This window comes from Triturus cristatus, chromosome 10 (genome assembly GCF_964204655.1).
Source record: "Triturus cristatus chromosome 10, aTriCri1.1, whole genome shotgun sequence".
NCBI lineage: Eukaryota > Metazoa > Chordata > Amphibia > Caudata > Salamandridae > Triturus > Triturus cristatus.
Window position 1 is genome coordinate 260,101,043 of NC_140593.1, and position 22,154 is coordinate 260,123,196.

Below are 22,154 nucleotides of genomic sequence, written 5' to 3' on the forward strand. Positions count from 1 at the left end.
CTCGTATGAAATGTGGTTAGTAATGGCTTGCGTCTTAATTGGCGGCACACTTTATTTGAGAATTTGTTTTAATGCTTTATATTAAAAAATAATAAACTGTATTTGCTCTAAAATGACCTACTTATATTTGTAGTATTATGAAGGCCAAGGTCTCGATGCAAAACGAGACAAGTTGCAAACAGTGGTCACAGTTTGCATAAAAACTGTCTGCGAACTACGTAGATCACATGGAAAAACCTCAAGTCGCACTTGGTCGCACCTGCCTTAGGCAGGTCGCGATTTGTGACTCAGTGACTGGTTGCAAACACAGGCTTAGAGGCCTGCAAGGGACAGTAGACCAACCACCCAGCTTTGCATTTCTGCTTTTCCAAAAGGGATTTTCTTTTTTGTGAAGCAGCTAGTGTTTCGTAAAAAAACGCTGTGATGCTTTAAAAACGTACGTTTCACGTTTGGAACGAAATCAGGGTGGACCACTAGCTTCTCCCCCAGCAACATCACCCGCCAGATTCTGAAAGGGAAAGCTGTCGAACGAGGGGTGTTGGGGGTGGGAGGGGGGCAGCTTTTCCTTAGCGAATCTGTTACCGCTTCCCCTGAGGAGTTGGTAACATTTCAATGGTTGCCACTGACACATCTCATATGGAATCTCCATTAGGCGCTCTTTCCTGCCCCTTCCTATTGGCAATCCGGTATAAGCCGCAAAATACCTTGTAAAATGCAGATGCAAATCGCAAATGTGCTCAGCAAATATTAAAATGTAATTTTGCGGCCACAAAACCTGTGATATTGAAAATCATAAGGTGTGTGAACGCCAAAGACTTTAGTACATCAGGCCCCAAGATTTGTGTACGAAATGCAGCAATCATTGAACCAAGAATGAGTGTGCTTTATAGGAGCTTAATAATATAATGGAGTTGCACGAGTGATGCAACATTTTATGTTTTATGGCAACCAGATCTCGAAAAACAACAAATTGCATATTTTTTCAACAGTGATAGAAGACTACTAATAACCCACAAATCTGGATAGCAAACAAGGAAAAAAGCTGTAAAAAAAACACAAACGTTGTTAGGAAAGAGGCTAAGAGCAAGATGAGAATACCAAAATATGCTACAGGAAAAAAACTACTGGTGACAATATCTTCTCCGTTCAGGCCGTCAAACTATGAAATTCCCCATCTTAAATTCGAGCAAATAAGTCACTTGGGGTTCAGAAGGACGGTTAAGACCTGGTTATTATCAGTGCTATCCATCATAAATTCTAAATGGTCTTGTTCACAAAAACGAGTGCTTTCACCGTCACAGACAGACCCTCTAAGATCAACGGAGGTCCAAAGAAGCACAATCCCTTTTCAAACAACTACCTTACAAATATCTGGTTAGTTTCAGATCTCCCTACAAACACCACAAGTGCTCGTTTCAAACAAATACATAACAGAATGAAAGATGAGAATCACAGAAAGGGCCCTCTTCTCCGAATCTTACCCGACAAACTTTAAGGACCACCTATCAGGATATACATATACATCAAAAAGACCCAAGTACAAAGTGGCAAATAATGGATAGAATCTTCGTTACGAATGTAACCTATCAAAAGATAAACTCGTCAACCAAACAGAACCAAAGATGCTATACATCACAGACAGCACCTGTCGCCATGATAACAATCAACCTTTGTTTCTACAATTTATACAACCTCAGATTGCACGCACTCTTAAAAAGCTGCTCGCACTACATTCTTATAACCAACCATGACAACTACACTTGAATTAAATCTATTAATTACTCTCTCTCCTCCCTATCTATTGCATGATCTTGTCCTTACCCCTACACTCTTCATGTCTTACTGTCCTAGAGTGCTGGTTACTCTGTTGCACGTCTATCTCCTTTACTGACTATTATAATTCTGGCCATACCTCTCCTCAAAAGTCAGACTCTACTTCTGTGTAACTATTCTTTTTGCAATCAAATAGTATCTAACCCCCTCCATTTATCATATATTCTTTTTTGTATGAACTCACAAGAATGATAATACCTCTAATGGAGTAAATGCATGCAATAATTTCCTGAGAAAACAAGATTAATCTGAATGAGTTACAAATTACTAGATTAATAACCTTGTGTCTAAAGTAGCATCCTAACCGCTGTCTAAAGGCAATTACAATACAATATTCAAGACGAAGGCGACTCCAGGATTTTCATGGGCAACGCAACAAGATGCCATACATGCGAGGATATCCCATATCCTGCAAACTATAAATTTGTCTTTAGAATGCCACAGCGCATTAGTGTGGTGCTTTCTCGATTCGCATGGCTTTCAGGAAAGTGGTTGCTGGCTATCCTGGTTTTAAAGAGTTGCTAGCTGAGCTCATAATGAAGAACCCTGTCAGAAAACCTCCTGCAGTATGATGTGATGAAATGTATATCCTATTAAAGTTCTGCAGAGCGAACTGTGCTACCCGAGAGAACTAAGGCTTCATGAAAATAAAATAATAGTTTACTATGCTATTGTGGCAAATATTGCCTTATAAAAATAAACTGACTCAAACCGGTTTATGTGTCAAACACGGTTTCCTGAAAATGTGCTTCATTACCTATACTAATGAACTGGCCATTATTTCTTAAAAAACTAGGAATAACGTTTCTACTTAGCCAACTATACTATCTTAAAATAAGTTCATATCTCTTCGCTGCTGAATCAACTACTTCGAGAAAAGATATCTACAGTATCGATTCTGCTCCCGACAAAATAATGATTTAACTACTGGTTCCTCAAAATAAACAATACCTCTTACTCAACCCTCTATCACCACTGCCCGCATTCCCTGTTCTCAAAAATGAACAACCGCCAAAGTTTCAAACACTTTGGCACTTGCGGACATACACCAACAAACTTACTACACATCCCGCTCACAACACAGCAGACGGCTACAAACCTCAACATATATATGCCTTTGCTCCTCTCGGCGCGCTCTGTCCTGGTACTTAGCTGACACTGCAGTTCTTTTTATCCTTTTTTTATCTCCCAGGACTTACAAAGTTTGGAAAAGATAAGTAGACACTTTGAAGGAGATAAATCTACGCAAATTAATTAATGTCTTGTCACACTCTGAGTGATGTAAAGATGTAAAAAAAAAAAAAAAAGGGTTGCCTTAATTCAAGAGAATCAGTCATTTATTTTTGAGCGTACACAGTGGCATTATGCGTGATTACCCAAGGCACAAGATGTGCCTTGAGTTATCTATTCCGCATTAGTGTTTATTGATGAGGGATTAAAGAAAGCCTGTGCCGAGTCTTTGGACAGCTACGGTCATGACATGCCTCCTGGACGGTAAAAGACAAACAAAAAACAAGCGCAAAGGAAATGTAGTCCCACTGGTCTTGGTGGGAGCATTGAAATAACTGTGGAGATGTGAATATCTGTTTTCTGTCCATTTAGGTGAAAAAATAGGTCAAATACAACAAACCTCAGTGCCACGCTATCAAAGACTAATTAACATTTATAATTTTATATCACACAGTGTCACTGTCTTCGAAACAATGAAAACCTTGCATTCTGAAGCAGTAGGCAAGTAATTAGATGTACATCTTCAAAAGTAATTGCATCTCAGAATCATTGCATTAGTGTTGTTAATACTAAACAGTTGGCAAACAGCAATGAAACGTTAATTGAATTAATTCTTAAAGTGAAAGAAAAGGAAAAACAAAAATGGAGATAAGAAGAAAAACAGAAATAAAATAGGGAACACACAAAGACTTCCCTTAGAACCAGGGAGGCAGTGCTCAAGATAATTATTTGCCTTAACACCTCTGAGCTAATACCTTCTACAAAATATGTATCAGAAATAAAATAAAAACCTCGGACTATAAATCATTTGTCACATAAATTACAACTGATCTACAAGAAAAACGAAGGAAACAGCAACTGAAATCATTTACATAAACCCACATGTAACATATTATTCAGAATTGAAAACAAGTTAAAAATCACCCAGATCGGGAAGTTTGAACAAGGCTAAAGTATCTCAGCCGTACAATGCTACTTGCTGTAAGGTTATACCAACACATTCTTAAATTTCCCCTCTGTTCGCCAGTCGGTTACTAGGAACAGGAAACAGCAAAAACAAAGGGAACTAGAATAATTAAAAATAAAAACATACTGCTGAAAACTTATGATCCCCGGGGATCCTTCCATAGCCCTTAGAACTCTCACCTTATCCTTAAAACTGCCAGAAACCGCATTTCATCCTCGAAGAGTCGGAAAGAAAAGCGCGTCTGAACGAGGATGCTAATTAAACCAAAAACTGGCCTATCGGACAGGCACGATCAACTAGCAGCACCTGAACACCACTTGCTATAGACAAAGGACGTTCACAATGCCTCACAACAAAATGCTGGATAACAACATCATCCCCATTAGAATAACTCCTGTGTGCACCCTCAAACGGAATCAATATTGTAAACAAATACCCAATACATTTAAAACATTATACATTCAACAACGTAATCATTAACAAAAAACTCAGCTTTTTAGCCCCCCACATGCGTGCAATTTATTGTGCATACTGCGAGTAGCGCTGTTTTCATGCTTTTTCATGCGGCGGGCTAAGAAAGCATTTTGTGAATAATTAGTGGGTTGTAAATTATTTAATCAAAACCAGATACTACAAAATGTTTCTTGGTAGTTTTGATGATGCACTGCCTCTAGGAGAGGATTTTTGCAGACTGTTGATTAATTGGTGAAATTGCATTTCACGGTAGACCCTATAACTGTTGAATCTACATCAAGTCCTGAAGATGGACTCTATGACTGGCTAAAAGGGAGCTGAAATGTCGACTGAAAATGAGTTATAGAGGGCAGTACTGCATAAGGATAATGGAAGATAATAGAGCCTCCTTTTAAAAATCAAAAATGCTGGACTTCCAGGACATTCCATCCTTTGACCCTGTGGCTTCCTTCCTTTATTGTGTGTTTTTTTATTTTGTCTATATATTTTTTTTTTTTTTTTTTAGAGTGACATGATGGGAGTTTGCTTACTCCACCCCAGAAGGGATATGTCAAGATAGGGTATTTAAATAACGTTTTTTTCATACACAAATTAAAGTACAAAATAATCAAAACCTTGTTTTTGTTCCTCTAATTTTTGTATTTTATAATACAAGATGTCAAATAAGGATTTAAATCATTAATAGATTTATTTAATGCACAAAGGGCATTCTGTTGATTTTGATATTTTGCTGCTTACTCAGCACCTTGTGAGGTTATCAGTAAGAGTACACCCTATTTGTGTTTAACAGTCCCCTCCAGAGCTTCAAAGGTGGCAGCTGAAGCTCACACCTGCCTCTCCTTTGTCTCTCTACTCAGTCTGGCTCCAAACCCAGTGATAGGGGAATAACTAACCCAAACTTATTTAGAGGGTGGAAAAATTATTGCCCTCCACTCACAGGCTGGCACTGTGTAGAAATAAATGAAGTCTTTAGATATGCTCTTGTAGTTGTAGTTTATTCTTCAAGTTACATCTTAGTAAGTTCCAATGTAAGCCTTAATATAAGCCCCACCAGGAGCAGCCTCCTGGCTACTCAGCTCATCTTCTCCAACTGCTCTCCCATCAGTACAAACATACCTCACATTCCAAATGACATCATACTGTAAGAGCATCAGGCAAGGAACAAAGGCAGGAAAGGTGCATTACTTAATCAAAGCAGATTACTACACATCTTCCCCTTTATACCGATTAAAGAAAATCAAACAGTATACACATATATAAACAAAGGAAGAGAAGATAAACATCCCAGAAATAAACGTAATATAACACAGTAACAAAATGAGAAAAACTCTCCTTATGTAGAAATAATAATAATAATGTAAAATGTAATAATAGTAATGCAGTAATAATAATGCAAGCAAACTGTAAAATAGAAATAATAAATGTAAACAAATAGCAGGATCAGGGAAGATCACATGCCCTCTACTGCACGCACAGTAATATACCGTACACTTACCCCTACTGCACACTTTTGCAAGATCACTCAAAAAGGGGGAATCCACCTCCCTATAAACCATACACACACAATAACCTCCAAAAGGGGGAATCCACCTCCCTATAAACCATACCCACACAACCTCCAAAAAGGGGGAATCCACCTCCCTATAAACCATACACACACAATAACCTCCAAAAGGGGGAATCCACCTCCCTATAAACCATACACACAATCACACACTAACCTCCCAAAGGGGAAAAAATCTACTTAAATCACGTTGCAAATTAAAAGCTGATGTACATAACATTGGTACATATAGCCAAGTTCAACACAGTATCACTGAGTAGCAGTCATCTCATGCACTTAATACTTAACAATCATCTCACGCAATATAGTTCACGGAAACCAAACCAAATCACATCACACAAACCAGCAATTAACATTCACCACATCTCCCTTTCTCAAACTAAATGACAAATCTCACATACACGTTAAACTCAAGCCGAAGCAACAATCACACCACCACGCCAGCACAAGACATACAAAACCCGAGAAACCAATCAAGCCGACTGGCCAGGCCAGCAAGAGGCAAAAGGGTCCCAACTCACGGCGTGACAGGGAAACATCAATCAAGTGTAGAAACACTATATAGAACTTGTAATTGTGACATTGGTCACGACACACAGGTCGCGCGCTCACACTCATCTCCACATAAGAGAAACTAAGCAGATAAAAATAAGAGAAAGTGACCTATTCACATACTATCATCCAGTGCAGTCATTCCAAAGACATAAAAACGATATTGTAATGAGTGGCTTAACTCTTCACAGCCATCTCATGTCCCATAACACTCCGACCTGGTTGTTGTAGTTCAATAACTGGGACCTTTGTCCCCTCCCAATTCAGGTTGTGGGACCTTTGTCCCCATTTTCTGGCTCTCTGTCGTAGTTCAAGTTCTTGGACCTGTTGTCCCCAACATGGGCTCTCAGACCCGCTTCCAGTACTGGGACCTTTGTCCCATTTCATCGTCTGTCAGGTTTTTTGAGATCGCTGTCCCAGTCATGCTCTCTGTCGACATTCTGGATTATGGGATCTCTGACTTACTGTCTATCTTCATGTAGCTATGTATTCATTAACTTTATTGGCAATGGAAAACTGTGCTGTTCAATAAAACCAAACCTGTGATATAATGCCACTTTGAGAGTCACAGTGTTCATAGGGTTATTACCAAACGTTGACTCCCGTCCACTCAGATCGAACAACGTCTCTGGTCACGTTGAATGTCAAAACTTAATTTTTTAAAAAATAAAAACGACTTTGTTGGCAAAAACAAACTGAAATGTAAGGCAGAACACCAAAGAGTACGTTGAGCTTCATGTGCTTCAGCCAACCACAAGATGGCGGCACGTTAATCCTTGTCACCAGCCACAGTCAATACTGGGGCCCGATCTTCGCCCCCGAACAACACTTCACACCAGGACTCGATCCTTGCCCCCGATCACAAGTGAGTGTGTAAAGACAATCAGCATTTTCAAATCAGAGTCCGATCTTTGCACCTGATGAACACATTCATGGTGTATAATATCCCTGCAAAACACTTTTGCCCCCAAGCACAACGACAGTTAGGGGATCCTAGCCTCCCACAATAAAATATGGTCCGTAGCTTCAGGTTGTTGCTGTCTAACACCACTTTAAAAGGTCAAGACTTCTAATCTTACAACACCAGTAGTCATAACTTTACTCTGTGGCTCTTACACTGGCTTTTGACCTTGATCATGACAGCTGGCTCTGGCACTCATGGGTCTTAGGGCGACCGATTGCGGGGTCACTGGTGGGACCAAGTGCCAGATAACTTTAAACAAATGTTTTTAACTTATGTAAAAAATTATTTTACCTTTGAATGCACTTTGACTTCCGTTACTGTTACTTATATTTGGTAATTTCAGTTTTCTTTAGGTGGTACACGTAGGTTCTTGCTTCTTAATCGTCGCCAAAGTAGAAATAAATGAAGTCTCGTAGACAAGCTCTTGTAGTTGTAGTTTATTCTTTAAGTTACATCTTATTAATTTCCAATGTAAGTCTTAATATAAGCCCCACCAGGAGCAGCCTCCTGGCTACTCAGCTCATCTTCTCCAACTGCTCTCCCATCAGTACAATCATTCCGCACATTCCAAATGACATCATACTGTAAGCGTATCAGGCAAGGAACAGAGGCAGGAAAGGTGCATTACTTAATCAAAGCAGTTTACAACACACTGGGCATAAAAGTGGAGCATACACACCTCTCCTCAGAACACTCCTAGAATCAGAAGGACTGCCGTACTTTCTTGTACATGAAGGACATGCTTGCTTTCAAACAAAAACACCAGAAGCGACTGCTAGGGCAGTTTTATGACTGTTTGAGCTACAGGTGCAAACGCTTCAATGGCACCTCTCCATGAACTGCCCAACTGACCAGTTCCAACGGAACCTGCCCTGGATCCTTCTGCTGGCCTCGGTTGGAGTGAGTCCTCACTCCAAGCGGTGTCCCTCAGTTCCTGGATCCATGACTGGTGTTCGAATATTCTTCTCCTCTCTCTAATCTGCAAAGAAGTGGGACATGGAAACATTTTGCCAACTTTCTACCTGGAGAACCGACTGAGATGGAGATCACCTTCGAAGCCGCAGCCACCAACGTCAATTTGCTGGTCGGCCTCAACTGCCCAGTTTGCCCAGCTGAAGGAGATCCAACTTCCAATTAAGTTCACTAAGAAAGACTTTGGGCAGAATCCGATCACTGTTGATGCCTTCCTGCGCACAGACTTCACACACTCAGAGATTTCCCATCTTCGCAGAAGATCGCACCAGGAACCCGCGTTCTTCAGAAGCCCTTTGTCATCGAGCCCCACTTTAGATCTAGCTTGCCCCGCCAGTAGCTTGTCGACAACCACTTTCTCTCCCTTAAAGTTCCTAAGTTAGAAGGTAAACTTTCTACTGGGACAAACCTGGTCCCTGTATTTGACGGTCTATCTATCGCACTCTGCATTAACTTCTGACCTTGACTCGGTCAGGTACAACCAGATTCTCGCGGTTAGCGCTTTGTGGCACTACTTTTAATTCGAAATTCAAAAATTCATTTCCTCGGTTCTACGGATTGAATTTTGTCATTTTGGTGCCATTTTAAATATTAAATTTTACTCTTCGCTACCTTATGGCTAGTTTTGCTGTAAAGAAATGCCATATACATACAGATATATAGGAGGATTGATTTGTCTATAGGTACTCCCTTCATTGGTGAACGTCTGTAGGATTTTAAATCCGATGCGTTTAGTCTGGTGTAAAAGGGTTTTATGAAAAATTTGGTTAACCACAGCATATTTTTCAACTGTTATTGTTAAAGAAACAAATACACACTGAGAAAAAAAAGATTCTTTTGTAGTATTGAGGGCTTTTTAAATTGTAACCAGGATTTGAACAAAATTACTTATCAAAAGGATAAATGGCATCAGAAAGTAGAGGATTGAAGAAAATGAAAGGCTCAAGGAGATATACAATGGTATTTTGAAAAGTAATCTAAGTATGAGCAGAACACTCACATTTATAACCATAACATAATTGCTTGTCTGTATCATAGAACAATGTTGATAATGAAAAGCAATTGTTACTGTCCTCCAGAAGGGACCTAGACAAGTCACAAATGCTTTGGGGCTATAATAAAACATACGTAACTGTTTAATTGCTTTAAAATATCTGAAAGCCACAAGATTTCAGCATACGTGAAATTAATACTACCTAGATGTAAAGTGCAGGTGAACATCCAATAGAAAAAATACGAACAAATGGGGGGGGGGGGGGACAAGCAGCAGTTAGTACTTATCGATAAGTATTGTACGATATGCACACAGTGAAAATGGTCAATGAAATGTGACTGTCGCCACAAGATCCCATTAGGCTTATGACCCTAAATATTATTTAAATGAAACCTATTTAGTAATACTTTTAACTATTATTTTTCTGATGAGCTCGCTTCTCAGTGTATGAGGCTTTCTAACAAGGAACATCTGCTAAAGTACTACTATTAAGGTTCATTGCAGAAAATTGGAAATTAATTCTAGCAGAAAACTTGGAAAATGTAATTAAATTAGCTGAGTAAGGCAGTAGTCAAGTTCTTTTCTGCAGAAATAACCTACTGTTAATTCTCACAGACATTCTGTGGTAGGAATAATAAATTACAATTCTTGTGCGGTTCAGGCACAATTCCAGAAAATGATGCAATTTCACAATAAAACTAATGTTCTTGTATAACGTCTCTGACCTATTACTATGAAAACTTTGCGATGCTGATTCAGCTTGAGTCAGTAAACAGACCAGCTACATCAGAGGAAAAAAGTATTAACATTCAACTACTCCAGGTCATTATTTTACAACCATACAAAAACGCATGACCTATTTGTCTTTTAAGGTCTTACTTGATACAACATAGCTAATGGAATAAATGCAGAGCTAATTAAGTATTGAAAAAAAGCACACATTACTTTCAGCCTCATCTCCTCTATCGGAACAGGCAGCTCTTACAAAAATTGCTTTATAAAGGGCCAAGTGGAAGCAACAAAATGGGTAAAGTCTAAAAAGCAAATTTCTTTTTGGATCTCATTCCGTGGTTTAACACTAGGCAGTACTCTGAATTTGTGGTGTTCTTTCCCATTTTTTCTCCAAACTGAAAAGAATATATTTCCGCAGTGGAGAAGATTAATTTGGAAGTAAACTTGTAAGTAAACAAATTTGTGAACATTCTTAGCTGGACGCTTGTGGAGCAGGTTCAGCCAGCTCCGATAAAATGGAACCACCCCAGGTTTGCCCGCTTTAATAAGTGGCCTGGAAGAAGATAGAAGCATAGCTTGAGGAAATTAGACAAGACATTAACAAAATATGTGGAAACCCTTCAGCGAATACAGCTGTGGCATTGACAAATGTGGATTCTGATCTTTTGTGTTATCTGTTCAATTTAAAGTTTGCCACATGGGCACGTTATGTTGTAAATCACATTACAAATATTTCAGTTTGAGAAGCTTCTTAACAGTATTGCAGTACAGTCATGAGAAGATGTTTTGGACTCAGTGCAGAACTGACACACACTGCAGTGCTCACATTTGAAATGTCCAATCACTGGAGATAATCCCCAGTAATCACTTACGGTTTCCGTTGATTTTTCAGGGGTAATAAGCTGCCCTGACAAGGTGGTCCTTTAGGTTTCTATATTTTTATAGGAAAACATTGGCAGTCCCAGAGCAAGGACCCCTACTATTAGTACCATCCAATGCTTTTTAATACTTTGAGGAAACAAAGTGGAAATGGGAGAAAAAGTTGTCAAATACAAGCTTAGACACATTTTCCCCGATTCTAGGTGTGAGAAGTGCGTCTCTGGGACAATACCATGCTTCTTTAAGTGAACTTCTCACTAAATCTTTGGGATATACCCTTGTAAGTTTGTCATTCAGTATTTCTGCCTCGCTGAAGAAAATAGATTTGTGATGGTGTTTTTTCATATCCTCATAAATTGACTTAAAGGTAAAGAGTCCCTTAATGATCAAGGATGAAAACCGGAGTATTCTAGCAGGATATTCTTCTTGGTTGGTTTACGGTAGAGAGGACCTGGCTTGGCAGTTCGGAGTGGAATGCTCCTACTCAAGCAGGGTGTAGGCGGATTTGCTGGTTATGGCTGGGTTCAAATCAAATTGAAGTGGCAAGGAGGGTAAAAGAACAATGGGTTAAAATGCTACCCCAAGATATTTTCAGTGGTTAGACTTACTGAAAGCATTGCTCCCAGTACCTTTTATGTGTTAGATCTACTACCCTCAGTGGCAAGCGTATGCCCGGACATGGAATCCAGGCCGATTGCACCACTGGATCCAAGCTACACCTAACTGACGAACCGCAATAAGCACAAAACCAGTGTTAGGTTGATTATGTTCTGGTTCAGAGAGAACCTAATTTGGTAGTTCAGGCTCGAATGCTCCTATTAGAGCATAGTCAAGACGGACTTGCATACAGCAGGAGCCAAACTGAAGTGGCATGGTGGGCAAAAGAAAGATGGGTTGGAATACTACTAAGGAATTGCTAGTGATTAGACTTACTGCAAGCATAACTCCCATCACCTGTTGTGTGTTACACAAACTAGGCCTTAGGAACTTCTGGAGTGTGGTAAACAGACAGAACGTAGACGGTATTTTCTCACAAGATTACTGGACACAACCATATGTAGATTACTTAAAACCATAAGCCATTTCTCCACATATCTCTTGGGCTAAACTAGGGAGCAATACAAAACTTGGCACAGATCTTTTACCCCTGAAAAATGAGTTCACTTAAAGGGATACTTAACGATAAGGATTTTGAAACTAAGTAAACAGGGAATTAGGCAATCAGTTTTAGGAATATTTCAGACTAAATGGTGATAGGGAGTAGGATTATACATGTTATTGCATGGGATGTAGTTACGGCTCTAAGGGGGAGCAGTCAAATACATATATTAGCCAACATAATGAATAATGAGACCGTATCAAGCTATAAAAAAAGAGGCTGTAAACTGAACTGGTGCAGCAAGTAAAACATTGTGGTTAACAACTTTGGGGTTAAAATACACAAGGCACATGGGAGAATGAATGTTGTAAAAGTCTAAAAACATGATTGCACTAAACTTAAACTTACTTGAACTTAACCAGTTTTACAAGAAAGAAATCAAACCAGACAAGATATTAGCCCAATTGAAAGTGGTGGTTAATTACTGCTACATTCAGGAGATAAAATCTGATGCTAACCAGATAAACATTAATGATAAGGAGATGCTTTAGAACGTGCTGGTGTATAGGTCGTGTCTCTTCTGATAATGCCTGACAAATCGACTTCAAGAACATGACTCCATAGGCAATCACTGGTAGTGACAAACACGAAATTGAGAATCCTACCTGAGTAGACAAGGTGTCTAAAACATTAAAGGTATTTAAAGCCAATTAAGTCCCATTTCAAATGGACTTAGTGGAATTTGCTCTTCACTTTTGTAACTCTTATCTGAACAGGTGAAGTGACAGAATCAGTGGCCAAAGTTAAAGAAAATCCCTTATTCTGAATCTTTGGAAAGACAATGCTTGTACATGCTTTAGGCCAGTACCACTTCTAAACTAAGATTTGAAAATGTGTATTGTTATTTGTTATAATTCTGATGATCTTGAAATAATAAATCAATAAACCAATAAACAACAATATCAAAGTCTTACACATCATGGTCTTTGTGCCAAAGCCACAACCCTAATTGTGCTTAAATGTACCACAAACCTCTTAACAACCCCGAAGACTTAGGATGACTGAATCCAGAAAAAATAAGGGTGGCATTTAAGTGCCCACAGCTACTCCTGGAGGGTCCCCGAAGCTGGTATGCCGCTTCTGCAGTGCCCCCGCCCACTGAAGCAGTGCTCCCGTACACTTTAAGCACTGCATACCAAACATGCAAATTCGGATAAGCTCCTCATGGACTTGTGTGCGACTGTCCGGTGCTTTGAAACAGGTACCAATGTGGAAGACAATTCTTTTGTTGTCAACAGTGTCTGTCGGCTTGCAGGATGACAATTTATTTTGGTGCTCTCAGGCTTGTACTCACACGTCTACCCCTGCACTTCTTTACTGGTCCAACACAGGGCTCAACTGCCAGCACAGTCCTGCTGATTCTGTCCTGGACTTCATTGTCAGTTCTGGCCTTAGCAGGATAGGGTCCTGTGTGTTCCCTGGTGAGAGAAATTCACTCTGCCCTGCCCCAGGGGCTGCCGGCACTTAAAAGATGGCTACCCACTCCAAAGGTCAATAATTTGGCACTGAGCCCAATGGCGCTCCTGATGTGCTGGCACTCTAGGGAACCCAGGCTCCAAGGGACTGATTAGGAGATCCTATCTAGATCCACAGAAGCACAGAGCGGCCTCTGAACCTCAGGGCAGCAGAAAAATGTGCCGTAATTGGGCAACAGCTTTAGATTTAAATATTTTGGGCTCGATGGGCCAATTTGTAGAGGCTATTCGATTTTCTGCAATCCCCCGTAAGGGTCTCTAGGCGCTGGGGGCCATCGGGAAGATTAAGCAAGCTATTGCCCAGAGTCACATGGTGCTGGGCTAATCGGCCACCGGCGTCGGGATTCGAACCATGATCCCATATTCCGGAGTCAGTTGCCCTGGCCGCGGCACCACACCTCTTCCTGATGGTGTGTTTGAGTTACCAAGAGTATCCAACTAAGAAGTCAGCCTTTAACATTTAACTGGTTTCTCCTTGGTGAGATGCAAGTAACTTAGACTGCTCATCCTTCGTTGAGGAAGGAATTTGGGGATCTACCATCCTGCCTTACCTTAATAACCACTTTCACCTGCTTGATCACTCTGATGTCAGTAATATGTTTTCTCTATAAACCAGAGGAGACGCCTTAGTCAAAATGAGCAGTGGTAGCAAAGGGACATACCTATTTCAATTGAAATGGGCTGCGTAGCTCTGTGGGACCCACATGCGTGAATAAACTTAGCCACACCAGTAGATAAAGACAGTCTGTAATGCTGGCACAGAAGAATCTAAGGCCTACCTGTCAGCGAGTTCCCCATGAGGCAGAAAGGTCACAGGGGACTAATGAGGAGGTATCCATCCGAAGAGGGGCCTACCACTATGGCCCATTAATACTCGCACTAAAGAATAATCTCTTGTTAACCATGAACCATCCATCTTTGATTACCTTAAAAAAATGAAGGAGATTGGGAAATAATGAAAATGAGCTGACACTAGGGGGAAGCAGTGATCAGCAAGACTGCCCAGGCCGCTGTCCACACGTGCTCCATACCAATACAATTCTATTTTGGTGGGGTAATGCTCATGGGCAGGGCAGCATTGGGTAATGGGTGTTCAGAGCGGCAATAAACCTCAAATTTAAACCGGGGCCCTTCCCATCTTCAGTTGCGCAGCAAATACCTTATCAACATGATTAATTTGCCGGATTTATGACGGAGGTCAGTTCTACAGAGTTTTTTTTCTTTTTAAATATTACATCTCATATTTAATGAAAAGCCATCTTGTCCATGGGCCTCCATCACTCCATATGAGGTAGGTTTAGTATTTGCTCTTAGATCTTGGAATCTTATACATTTAAAACTACCCTTACACCCAATCTATTTACAGTAAAATATTTCATCATCCAGTGACTGGAGGTCTTACTTCTAACTTCACATAAAATAATTAGAAGCCGGAGGCCGTGTTCATTAGATATATGCAAAGAGGACAAGGCTGTTTAAAAGCATAGCTGTTAATGGGAATACGAGATACAAATGAGATTCATTCTAGACTTACATTTCAATTACAGTCTTCAATACTTCAAATCAAAAAGGATTATACTAAGTGTTTAACTGTAGGGGACTAGGGATTTTCAAGTGTTTAAACTATTTTAATTGGCACTTGGCATCAGGCATACTTCGCTCTTGGCCACGTACCCCGATGTATTTGCTCTGGGCTTGACATGGAAATATAAAAGCCCCTAAAATCAAAATTCTGACAGGCTCCAGAATTTAGCTTGTTATATTAAGGGTAGTAAAGTACCCCACAATACTTAGCGGTTTGACAATACCCGGTAAGGAAACAGTTCTAGGTTTCTTTGTATCACTGTAGTGTAAACAGCAAATCAGTTTATGCCTTTTGGTGCGGTGGCCGACAATGGTCGGCACCCACACCCACTCCCCAGTGCGTCTGTCGGCCATTGACAGACATTAGGGAGGATTACAAAGGGCCCTCTGGTTCTCTGCACCAGAGGTACTCTTTAAATACTTCAATTCGGGCTGCTTGGGAAGAGCGACTCAGGCTGCTTGGGAAGAACAGCTAAGCTTTTTTGTTGTTTCGTTTGTAATGATGATCAGTGAGCAGGGCAAGCTGACCTAATTACTTCAACCCACTAAGCACCAGGGATAGGGACAGTGGGGCCGTAGGCAAAGCCTTATGCTCCCCACACTCCCTTAAAATACAAGTCTTTCTGCCCCGCTGGGGGTTGTTGGGAGTAATTAACCCGATCTGCTGCCTGGGGGACCGACACTACTAGACACTAGGATTTTCTTTTGCTTTATAAAAAATATAGGTGTGTGGGCTGTCCACCAGGGCATGGCCAATCCCCATCCTCTATGGCAAATAACAGTTGAGACAGTCTTTCTGACCCCCTGGAGGGAAGATGGTGGGGATTACTTCCAATCTGCACCTCAAGGGGGCAGAAAGCCACTACACACTAGGAAAATGTTTTCTTAAAAATTATGGGGTGGGGCCTGCCGACCTTGAGCGGGGCCATGCCCTCACCCAAACAACAAGGCAGTCTTTCTTCCCCGTACCTGGTGGATGGGGTGATTACCCACAATCTGCCCTCCAAGGGGGCAGAAAGTCCATTAGGCAGCAAGGAATATTATAAAAAAGAAGTAGCAGTGCTGGCTGCCCGCCATGGGCATGCCCCTCCCCCCTATTAATTTGATATCTTCTGCCTCCCTTAGGGGCAGAGGGGGGTTATTACTCCCAACATGCCTCCCCCCCGAGAGGCAGAAAGCCAAGTAGGCACCAGGGAAATTAAAAAAACATTTAGTGGTGGGGGGCTGACCTCCATGGAATATGGCAATGCCCCGACCCAAACAAGGCAGATTGTCTTTATGCCCCCCTGGTACAGAGAATAATTTTGTCCCAATTGGGGAGGTTGCCCTAAATCTGCCGGGGGGGGGGGGGGAGAGAAGAGGGGGGTGGAAACCCACTAGACACCTTAAAATTTGAATTTGGGGCAAAAGAAAAGGGTGCAGGTGTTGCACTCTAGCAGTGCCAACATCCCCATCCCAATAAGGATAAACCAGTCGTCTTAGCCCTGTACTCCTGGGTGGACTTTGATAAGGTATTGGCACCCTAACGGGAAGTTCACAATATTACTGCAAAACAAATGCAATTTTAAGCGGTGCCTATGGGTAGAGAGCACCACCCCTCTCTCAAAATTGTGGCATAGGCCAACTTAACATTTTTTCCTCACATTCGGCAGCACACGCAATATCAATAGACTCAAAGCCGCTTCCAGTAATTAGTTAGTATCCACTTCTTTATGGTCCTCTCAATTCTTTCTGTTCTCAGCCAACACATGTTTCGTCATGAATAACGTGACTTCTTCAGGGCTAAGAAATTATATACAAAATGAAATCACTAACACTTCCAAGTGACCTGTCACATCAAATTAACATTACTCACACAATGAGTCTATATAAAACATGGAAACCCAATTTTTTTGTGGCTATACATCCTATACAGACATGCCCACCATACCCTCGTGTCATGGCATGCAAAGTAATCTAATCCTAAGTGTGGAAAGAAATCAAGTGCTCAATAGGAGGAATTCTTATCTAACTGCCAAGTGTGGACCGAATGAAAAGCATACCTAATATTACTGTAGCTAAGTGTGCCTGAATAGGACAATAAAGAAGTGGATACCAACTAATTACTGGAAGCGGCTTGGAGTCTACTGATATTGCATGTGCTGGGGAATGCGAAAAAAAACAGTCTTCTTAGCCCCCTAGGGACAGACAGGGGGTTTAACCTCAATTTGCCCCTGTGGCGGGCAGAAAGCCTACTACATACCAGAGAATTGAAAATGGCACATAAACAAAACAAGGTGCCGGTCTACCTAGGCATCATGCCATACCCTCACCCCATAAGGGGCAATAGTGTATTCCTGCCAACCCCGGTGGACAATAAGAAGTTTGTCCAAGTTGGGAAAGTTGTCCCAATCTGCCCCCCGTAGGGGAAGAAAGCCCATTAAAAACCTGACCTTTTGAACTTGGGGCAAAAGAAAGGGGTGCGGGCATTGCATTCTGGCAGTGACAAAGCAGTATTCCTGCCCCCCTCCTTCCCCAGGGAAGATACATTGTTTGCCCCAATTGAACGTGTGGGGGAAAGAAAGCCCACTACACACCAAGGAATACAAATTGGTTGCAAAACAAACAAAATTGAGCCATTTGGCCAAACTTCCAACCCAAAAGGGACAAATGACAATTATGGCCTCCTGGAGGGCAGAGAGTGGGTTTGCCGCGAGGGGCAGAAAACTCACCAGATGGCAGGACTATAGTTTTTATAAAATAATGGAGTGGGTCCGGTCCAGCCTCATTTCAGGCCCTACCATCAACCCTACAGCCTTAACAGTCTTTCTGCCCTCCTGCAGACTATCCTATCCCATCCCACAGGCACGCAAAATTACACTTTATTCCTTTAGGTGTTGTTTTTACATATAGGCCAGTAGAATGGGGCTAAATCTCAATATCGACCTCTTGCCACAGTGAATGGCTGCACTTTTTGTGCTTGCATAGGCCACTACCGGGAGAAAACTACCAAACTCAGCCCGTTTTGGAAAACTAGACTTCGAGGGGAATCCATGATGGTATTCCTTGCATAGATTCAATGACGTTTACCCACAATGCTCTGCATATCTCATACCCAACCTATATAATACATTTGACTTGCATTTCTGTGATGTAAACATCCAGAATACACAGGAATCCACAAAATTCCTACTGCCCAGCATGCCCCGAATTGTTCGGATAAAAAACACTACCTTTCGTGTATGATTGGGACTAGTGTCCACAGCAGGAAAAGCCCCAAAATGAAATGTGGAATCATCAACATTTCCTGTCAATAAACTAACCTGATTTGGTAATAGGGGTAACTGCGTTAACTGGGCCAGGGCTCGGCAGCACACCTAGGGAAACCTACCAAACCAACACATTTGAAAAACTAGACACCCGGAAAGGGTCCAGCGTAGTGTGCTTTGTGTGGATCCTATGAGGTTTTCTTACCCACAATGCCTTGCAAACCTAAAACTTTGCTTTAAAAAATGAATTTTCATTGCATTTCTGTGATGGAAGCTTCTGGAATCCAGAGGGATCAACATAATTGTTAACACCCAGTATTCTCTGTCACGATAAAAATGCGACCCCACTTGTGTGGCTAGGCATAGTGACAGCAACAGGAAACCTGGGTCAGTGAAAGTACGCAGCGGAACACCCATCGACCTTAGTTTGATCCGATCCAGTGGTATCCTCATCATGGCATACACCATACATACGTGTGCATGGTTTATTCTTCCATTCATTACAACTGTTGTGGGGGGCAGCATAACTCATCTGAGGCTTCCCTACTGAGAGTTACAGCCCCTCCCTGTACTAAACACTGCATCCCCTTGGCAATAGGCCTTATTTTCTCAACTAAGCTATGCCAGAGAGTCAATGTGAATGTTTCCACCAAAATGACACCATAGTCGGGGGTGTGGCCGATATGGCCAAGATGGCAGATGCATGCTGAGAATGCTATCGGACGACCTCGGCCATCCAGAAGCATCCTGCAGTGAATTCCTTTTACTTCCCACAGAAAACTTTCAGCATGAAAAAACCCACCTCCGGCCCAATACTTGTCCACCATGCAACTGCGATGCCGGCCACACCTTTGGACAAGATGGCGGCTGCCTGGCCCAGGTGAAGAACATGACCCACACGGTGATCGACTGGGGCGGTGCAGTCCCTGGGCTGAGCACTCGGCTTGAATGCCGCGCCCACCCCTCAACAGAAACCACCAATAACAAGGTCCCACACTGCTGGAAGCGACTTAGCTGCGTGAAAAATGCCAGCCTTTGGCTCAATACTCATCTTCGAGCTGACCTAGCTGCCGGCAGCACCCTTGGACAAGATGGCAGCTGCCTGGCCCAGGTGGAGGACATCGCCTGCACAGTGAGTGACTGGTGCGGTCCCTGGGCTGCGCACTCTGCTTGCAAGCTGCAGCGGCCCTGCAAATCGGGCTATGGTGCCTCATCAACTGTACTTCTTATCAGAACTTGAAGACTGTTTTGTCTCGGAGTTGTCTAGATCCAGCAGAGTCCCCTTGACCGAGACTCCTTCTGGTACATCTGGATTAACTTGGTGGATCCCAAACGAGTCCCCAGTTTGTGAACGCACAAATCAGGTACACTTCGCGGGGGTATATTTATTTAAGCTTAAGCTTGAGAGATACAAAGTATTCAGCTTCCAAGTATACTCTGCCTGACACAGCTTGCGCAATCCTTTTATACAGTTTAAATATCATTGACCTATAATGAAATAGCCGAGTTAGACATGTGTGCACAAAATAAAATTTGTAAGTTAAGGTAAAGGAAAACACTGACATGAATCTTATCAAAGCATGAATACATTCTCACAGAGCTGAGGACAGGTGCAGTTTCAACATCTGCTGCTTGTCGTCCTTTCTCATTTACCTGATCCTTCTTGAAAACAAAGGAGACTAACAAGACTAATGCGTGCACAGACTTTTACCCTCCGCGGCCTAAGTTAAAAAACTAGGGTTTTTACAGCTGCATGGTTCAACAAGTCAAAGCGACAACACAACATAAAAGTACTGTTTATTGTTCAATATCACATTTATGCTCCTACAGTTGGTTTACAATTGTTATTTTCTCAACATTTGTTTGCCACGTGTAACATGCTGACGATCTCTTTATTAATCTTCATAGTGGGCCTAGATTTACGCCATGAAAGAAGGGAATACATGTTGCCCAGTAAAACAGGTTACTTGAATAAAGTGTAATTTGAATATAGCGTACTGAAATGCACATTCATAAATGTATTACTTCAGTATAAAAGTGAAATCTCATGTTATTTCTACACTAGAGGCGAGCCTTCTGGACTTGCAAAATCTTGAGCATCACTGCTCACAATATTGAAGATTGAGCCCTAGCTCTGCTTAAATAGCGGTCTTTAAAACTAATGCATATGAAAGAACAGCATGGCATAAACCACATATACAGGTGTGCATTGTGTATTTTTCTAATTATAATCATTGTTATGGGGGGGGAGGGGCAGCATAATTTATCTGATGCTTCCCCTACTGAGAGTTACTGCCCATCCTTATACTGAGCATTGGTAATGAATAGAAAATTACACTCTGCACCTATGCATCTTCAAATGTTTTATTAAAGCATTATTTTTATTCAAAATAACGGATTGGATATTATATTTTTATTGATGCTACTTAGCTATGTTACACTGTATTCTCCTTGTCATTAGTCCTTATTTTCTCAACTAAGCTATGAAAGAGAGTCAATGTGAATATTTCCACCAAATTGACACCACAATCGGGGGCGTGGCCAACATGCCAAGATGGCAGACACATTCTAAGACTGCTCCTGGACCTCCTCCACCACCCAGAAGCATCCCACCATCAAAAACCTTTCAGCATAAAAATCCCTGCCTCCGGCCCAATACTTGTCCACAAGGCAACACCTTTTGACAAGATGGCAGCTGCATGACCGAGGTGGAGTACATGACCCGCGCGGTGATCGACTGGGGTGGTGCAGTCCCTAGGCTGAGCACTCAGTCTGCGCGCCGCGGCCACCCCTCAAATGGGGTCTGTGCTGCTGTGGGAGGAGGGAAGAAGCACGAGTGGCTTCTGTGCCCCTTCCCCCTGCTTGCTGCTGGAGGGACTAGAGGGGAGCCAGTGTTTAATGGACATCCCGAAAGGGGGTGAAGAAAGACTCCCTGCTTGGCCCATAGTGGAGACTCACAGGGGGCCTTTGAGGCTCGAAGCAAGAGCTTCACATTGCACCTGGGGCCGAGGGGGCCCGGCAGCTGAGATTCTGTGCTAGGGCCTAATCAAACGCGACCTGCAGGAGTAGTGCACTTGGCCTTTGTTGACAGCGAGAAGCACCCTCCTGCCTACCATCCCATGCAGCAGTGAGACCCGGATGGGCTGCAGAACATGTGCTCTGGGAGGCTGGAGGGACACTGCACACCGGCGTAAGTGGACTGAGTTGAGGGTTTCACAGCTGCTCGTGCTACCTCAAGGATGGTCCGGAAGTTGGCAGGCTGGGAAAAGAGCAGACTTGGTGGCTGGAAAATGGATCGGAGGGAGTAGCCTCAGATCGACGCCTCCAAATAATTTTAGGGGCCCCCCTGGGTTAGTCTGCCTGCTGGATGGTGGGCATTGGGAACACTGGCCGCAAAAAAAGGGGGAAGGATAAAGCCCTCCACAACATCCCCAGTCCAAACGGACAGATATATTACTTCCTCTGTCGACTACATGAAACTGGATGTTGCACACTCCGCTGGAGTCTGAAGTGGCAAGGATCCTACT

General features: G+C 42.2%; 1 protein-coding gene across 1 annotated transcript in view; it reads right to left on the minus strand.

The window, feature by feature from the left end:
• Positions 1-22,154, minus strand: part of LOC146789294 (putative acyl-CoA dehydrogenase 6) — a 584,061-nt gene that overhangs the window by 320,345 nt on the left and 241,562 nt on the right. The window lies entirely within an intron of this gene.